The sequence below is a fragment of the Xyrauchen texanus genome, chromosome 3 (genome assembly GCF_025860055.1).
Source record: "Xyrauchen texanus isolate HMW12.3.18 chromosome 3, RBS_HiC_50CHRs, whole genome shotgun sequence".
Lineage (NCBI taxonomy): Eukaryota > Metazoa > Chordata > Actinopteri > Cypriniformes > Catostomidae > Xyrauchen > Xyrauchen texanus.
In genome coordinates this window covers 3,680,703-3,687,876 of record NC_068278.1, presented here as the reverse complement: position 1 = coordinate 3,687,876, position 7,174 = coordinate 3,680,703, and positions in this window count along the sequence as shown.

Here is a 7,174-nt window from a genome sequence, read left to right as displayed (position 1 = left end):
GTGTGTTCACCTTGTGCTCTCCTAAAGTCAACAACCATCTCTTTTGTTTTGTCGACATTCAGGGACAGGTTGTTGGCTCTACACCAGTTCGTCAGCCGCTGCACCTCCTCTCTGTATGCTGACTCGTCGTTCTTGCTGATGAGACCCACCACGGTCGTGTCATCGGCGAACTTGATGATGTGATTCGAGCTGTGCATTGCTGAACAGTCGTGAGTCAGCAGAGTGAACAGCAGTGGACTGAGCACACAGCCCTGGGGGCCCCAGTGCTCAGTGTGGTGGTGGTGGAGATGCTGTTCCCGATCCGACTGACTGAGGTCTCCCAGTCAGGAAGTCCAGGATCCAGTTGCAGAGGGAGGTGTCCAGGCCCAGCAGGTTCAGCTTTCCAATCAGGTGCTGGGAAATGATTGTGTTGAATGCTGAGCTGAAATCTATGAACAGCATTCGAACGTATGAGTCCTTATTGTCTAGGTGGGTGAGGGCCAGATGGAGGGTTGTGGTGATGGCATCGTCCGCTGAACGGTTTGAACGATACGCAAACTGCAGTGGGTCTAGTGAGGGGGCAGCTGGGTCTTAATCTGCCTCATGACGAGCCTCTCGAAGCACTTCATGATGATGGGTGTAAGTGCGACGGGACGGTAGTCGCTGAGGCAGGACACTGAAGACTTCTTTGGCACGGGGATGATGGTGGTGGCCTTGAAGCACGCTTGGAACGACGGCGCTGCTCAGAGAGATGTTGAAGATGTCGGTAAGAACATCTGCTAGCTGGTCTGCACATCCTCTGAGCACTCTGCCAGGAATGTTGTCTGGTCCAGCAGCCTTCCGTGGGTTGACTCTACGTAGAGTTTTCCTCACATCTGCCGTGGTAAGACAGAGCACCTGGTCGTTGGGAGGAGGGGTGGACTTCCTCGCCATCACGTCGTTCTGCACTTCAAACCGAGCGTAGAAGTCGTTCAGCGCATCTGGAAGGGAGGCATCTTTGTCACAGGCAACTGATGTTGTCCTGTAGTTGGTGATGGCCTGGATGCCCTGCCACATGCGCCGCGTGTCACCGCTGTCCACTGACACGGTCAGTGTCAGCTCTTTCCGCGCTTCCGCTTTCTCGCACACCGCTTACGACGTCCTCTCCCCCGGCCACCGGCATCAGGCGACGCCGAGGGCTGGAGGCCTGGTCTCCGCAGCAAGCAGAGTACGCGTAGCGCCTCCTGCAGGTCATCATGCAGCTTGGTTTTTGCATGAGTCTTATATTTCAGTAGTGTCTGGCGATGGTAGACATGAACACCGGTTGCTCCGATGTCCATGTGTTGCAAAAGTCGGGCTTTTTTAACAAAAATAGCACCATTGTGGATCCGGAGTGGCCGCTGCGTGCTACCGCGCCGCCATCTTGGATCAATTGGTACTTTAATTCACCAAAGTGGCATTCGACTGATCGCAAAGTATATTCAGGACATTACAGATGTAAAAAACATCATCACTATTTGAAAAAGGTCATTTTTGATCAGATTTAGACAGCAGCATCAATCCAACACCTTATCCTTGAGAAATCATGCTAAATTGATCATTTGATACTAGAAAATCACTTACCATTTGTGGCACCCGGTCCCGTATTAGGCTAATTATGCCTCCATGTGGGATAAAGGCTGACTGCAGAGGATCGTGCAGGAGAGAGACATTTAAAAGAAGACACAAACACACACATGATGGACATGTCCGTAAACGATCTCTCTATCCCGCACGATCCTCAGCATTCAGCCTTTATCCCACACAGAGGCATAATTAGCCTAATACGGGACCGGGTGTGTAGGATCACGACCCAGCCCCGCCCTCCGCCCTGCCACAAATGGCAAGTGCTTCAGTGGTCAGTCTCAGAACTACAGTTCCCATGGTCAGAGTCCACTCGTGTGTGTCAGTTGCGGTGCTCAGCGGTCAGCCTCAGAACTACAGTTCCCATGGTCAGTGTCCAATCATGTGTCAGTGGTGGTGCTGAGTGGTCAGTCTCGGAACTACAGATCCCATGGTCAGTGTCCGCTCGTGTGTCAGTGGCAGCGCTCAGCGGTCAGTCTCAGAACTGCAGTTCCCATGGTCAGTGTTAGCTCATGTGTGTCAGTGGCAGCGCTCAGCAGTCAGTCTCAGAACTACAGTTCCCATGGTCAGTGTCCAATCATGTGTCAGTGGTGGTGCTGAGTGATCAGTCTCGGAACGACAGATCCCATGGTCAGTGTCCACTCATGTGTGTCAATGGCAGCACTCAGCGGTCAGTCTCAGAACTGCAGTTCCCATGGTCAGTGTCAGCTCATATGTGTCAGTGGCGGCGCTCAGTCTCGGAACTACAGTTCCCATGATCAGTGTTCACTTGTGTGTCAGTGGTGGTGCTGAGTGGTCAGTCTTAGAACTACAGTTCCCATGGTCAGTGTCCACTCATGTGTCAGTGGCGGCGCTCGGAACTAAACCTCAAGGGGTGTGGCTCTTTAATGCAAACAAATTCTTAAAGACACATGCTACAACAAGTAATTCATAGACCATTGTGTGTTTTACTTTTAATATTGGTGTTTTAATTACTTGTATTATTCCGTTTTATTGTTTATTTGATCATGAAATACATTTATTTGTATTATTTGTATTATTGTCTTTGTTGTTCATCTTACATCTATTCACCACAATTACTCTGGTGATATATCCCCTCAGTGACCCCTACATTGGTCTATGAACAGCAGGTACACCAGTGTTGACAGTGGAATATTAAATTAAATTGATATCAGAGGTTACCGGAAATCTGTTACCCCTCTTTAATTTAAACTAAGTGTGTCTAATGTTCATCAAACTCATTCAGGTGATGTCTAAAATCTTCTATGTTATCCTCTAAATTAAATTGATATTAGAGGCAATCTGTTACACTTTGTGGCAGTGGGGGCATGGTCAAGCATCCGTCCTGAGAGAGAGAAAGCGGTAATGGTGCTTGCACCTGAGCTAAATTATGTCTAACACCTGTCTCAAATTCCAGTGAGCATGGGGAGAGCAGCATATAAGCAGCCACACCAACAGCATAGAGAGTCTGGCACAAGGAAGTCCATAGTGTCTGTGAAGCTGATAGAATAGAATCCTTTATTTTATTTTATACTTTACATTATACACACAGTTTTCTTTGCATGAATACAGTGAAATTTATTAGTTTTCACATATCCCAGCTAAGCTATGAGGTCAGAGTGCAGGGTCAGCCATGATACGGCACCCCTGGAGCAGATAGGGTTAAGGGCCTTGCTGGGGCTTGAACCCCCAACCTTCTGGTCAGTAACCCTGAGCCTCAATTGCTGAGCTACCACTGCCCCTGATGAGTTTAAGAGTGTTCGTATCAATGAAGCTAATGAGTTTTGTGAAGCTGTAACTGTTGAAGTTGCCAATTAAAGATCGTTCCTATACCAAGAGAAGCCTGTTTCCCTGTGTCCGCCTCCATTCTGCTGTGGACTCTTCCACACCCCTCTTTATTCTCAACTAAGTGTGTCTAATGATGAACTCATTCAGGTGATGTCTAATCTCTTCCGTGTTATCCTCTAATATATGTATTCTTATGGTATATGACAAAGTATAGAGACCTTACACCTTTTACCCTATTCTTTTTTCCAGTGATGTAAAGTTGAATCTAACCTAAATTATAAGCAACTCTAACATTACTTATGAAATGAAACTGAAGATTCCTCTGTTCTTGCTCAAGGACTCAAAGTCAGCAAATTAAGCCTCCTGAGGGAATCTCATTGCTTATTTTATTGGTTATACAAATTCTTAGCAGGAATAAGCAAAGGTACAATATATAAATGTATAATAAAAATCAGCTGAGAAATTTCAGCAGTATTGCAGATGCCGTAAGCGCCCTCCATTAGGGTCCTAAGTGCTCTTGAATGCTTAATGCCATTGGCAATGAGGCAGCATCTGAAGAGTTATGCACTTTTCTGACCTGTTTTATATTACTTATATCTCCCGGCGATGTCAGCTGTAACATAATGAGGGCTGTCATACACCATACACCATGACCACAGGAATAAATTATGGAGTGGTGGTGGCGTAGTGGCTAAAGCACAGGGCTGTTAATCAGAAGGTCACAGGTTCTAACCCCAGGGCCACCACCATTCGCTATGTGCACAGGTGACACGACGAACGTTCGAAATCTGCGTGGTGGGCGGGGGGACTTCTGGTTTAGGTTACTACCGGTATTTCTGATATAGATGTTGTGGAAGAGTGAGTGGCAAGCTATCAGTGAGTACCCTATGTAAAATGTTAACAGTAAATAAGAAACGTCTTACATATCAGTATCAAATTGGCAACTCTAAATTACATTGTACTGTTCCTCGATGTGCCGTTTCATCGAGGTATAATTCTGAAGTTTTCATCGTTTTCCGCATCAGCCTGAGGTACGAGCTCAGTGGCTAGTCAAGATAAGACGCGAGAACTTCACTCCTACCGATAACACCCGGGTCTGCAGTCGACATTTTAAGCTAGAAGATTTCATCATAACCACAGGACGTTGAAAACTTGTTCAAGGAGCTGTGCCATGTCTTTTGAGTGGAACAATTTTTGTTTACCAGCGCCAAGGACTGTATTTTTCTCTATGAGCTTCCATATACTGCTTATATATTTTGTAATTTACTACGCTGTTTGTTTTTTTGTATCTTGTGATATACCTTTCAGAAAATTGTCTGAAATATTGACAATGTTTACATGTCATTTATTGTCTTTTACACTGCCAGGAGGAACACAAATACATGAGTTAATTCAGACATTTATTATACAAAGACACAAGCTGTCATACTACACTCAACAATAACATGGCTCCTATAATTGTAACATTGTGATGCAACGTTTGACATTTTGTATGAGTTATGAGTTTGTAGATAACTAGTCCACATAACTGCACATAATACAGTACTCAACAGTACTTTAATGCTTCTTTGCACTTCTGGTTGGATGTCAACTGCATTTCATTGGCTCTGTACCTGTACTCTGCTAAATGACAATAAAATTTAATGTAATCTAATAACTACTAACACTGAATTCATAATAACAAAAGGTACCTTGTATAGGTTTGTTGTTTATGTACATACATGTGCATTTCTTAAAGAGAACTATTTACATTGATTTTCACACAAACACATGTTTTGTACAGTCTGATACAGTAATGCAACATTATGATTAAGGCTCTGCCAGCCACACAGGAGCACTCAACCTCATAGAGCTGAACAGGAGTGGAGTCTTCTAGGACAATCTTTTAAAAAACAAAAAAGTGTGTTATAATCAGCAGAGATCACAAACTGATCAGATATCTCAAAGTCAAAAGTGCATTTTGCATTATTTTTCAAGTTAGCTACTATGAGTTAGAGAATGAGGTTACTTTAGGGTTAGTAAGAAAGTAAGTTAAACACAACACAATATAAACAGCAAAGCAACTGTCTCAACAACCAGCTTCTGGGGTTTCATATAGGAATGGTAGGTCTACTAGAACACTAATAGGGCAGGCAAGTGTCATCATAGTGTTACCTACTTCAAACGTTTGGCTAGCTAGATAGTAGTCCAAGATGTTCAACTTGTTTAGGTAATTATACATTGTTTGCCAGTTTAACCCATCATTGCCAAATTGAAGCCCCAGAACAGAACTGGTTGGATCAGACGAACAACTTTCATCCTATTCTGATGGTGTGAGGTTTCTCATGTTTCCTCAAAGATCTATGACGGGTAGCACGGATGCTGACTCTCCCTGTCTGTCTTTACTTGATACTGGGGATAACCAAATACTGTCAATACATGTAACTGAACAACACAAGTCATTAGTATATGGGTGATTCTTAGACTATGGGCACTTTTATGTACTTTGTAACCAAAAATGTCATTTTTTAAAAATATGACCAAAGTACAATTGATATGGATTGCAAGAGTAGATTTGTGTAATACTTTTTATATTATAATACATTACAATACTTTTTATATTTAGATTATAATATTGTTTTTATTTCTAAATTATACTTTTATATTAATTGATTTCATTTAGATGAATGAAAATTCAATTTTGTTGCATCATTTATTGCTTATATTTTTGCCTTGCCATAAGTTGTGTCAGTTATTTACACACACTGTAACCGTTCATCTGTGAGACAAATCAGTTGTATACATCAAACACAGCACTACACTAAAAACAGTTGTGGTTATGTTTAATGGCTTTGTGAATTGAGTTTACTGAGTGTGATGAGTTTAATTGTTTTTCTAATAAACATCTCCACTGTTTCTCTACATTCACGTTAATTCATTGTAATTTCCATCACCACCCACATTTTTAAAAAATATTTAAAAAGTTCTCATCACACATTATAAATGTATTCACAATTTACGAGATCATGCTCTGCTTAATATAAAAATGCAAGTCATTTATTTTCTAATAAGCTCTTGCCCAAACCAGTATTACATTTCAGAGTGTGACAGGTGTACTGTTCACCGTTTGGTCCTTAGGGCAGTTAATTTATCTCATTGACAAATGTATAATTATTGTACATTGTGGAAAAACTGATAAAACTAGTTACAAAAATGATCCTAGACAATTCTTGGCTGACATAAGTTATTCTGTTTTTAAATAACAGCATTGAGATGTGGTGGAAATGACATTTCACTGCTGTTATCTAAAAACAGAATAACTCATAACTTCTCTTGTAATCTAAGTTTGTCCTCTTACAGACCTTAAAACTAGACAAATAATTTAAACTTATGAGACGGTGTTACGTGACTTTTGAACAAGTTTTTTTATTCAACTTCACAAACCTAAAAGTGCCCCTTGTTGAAGAAACGCCCATACATTCATTTATTCAATGTCAGATAGTAAAACGAACATATAATAAACCACATGTGACCAACAACTAAAATTAATCGTTTAATAAGTATTTTGTAAAGGTTACTTTCTAGCCTAACGTCACCTAGCATCATCGCTAACGTTAGGGCTACAGCTAGCTAAAGACATAGCATAACTTACCTTCATAATTGTCAATGAATGAAGAGACGTATATCTTGAAACCCTTTTCCCTCTTGCTCTTGGGAGCCGATGATGACGCTTGAATTATTCGGTGTAAGTCATTTATCGTTATCCTTGGCAGATGTTGAAGGGATCTGGTGTAGAAAGCCATGTTTATCTGGTCCTAGTCTTACC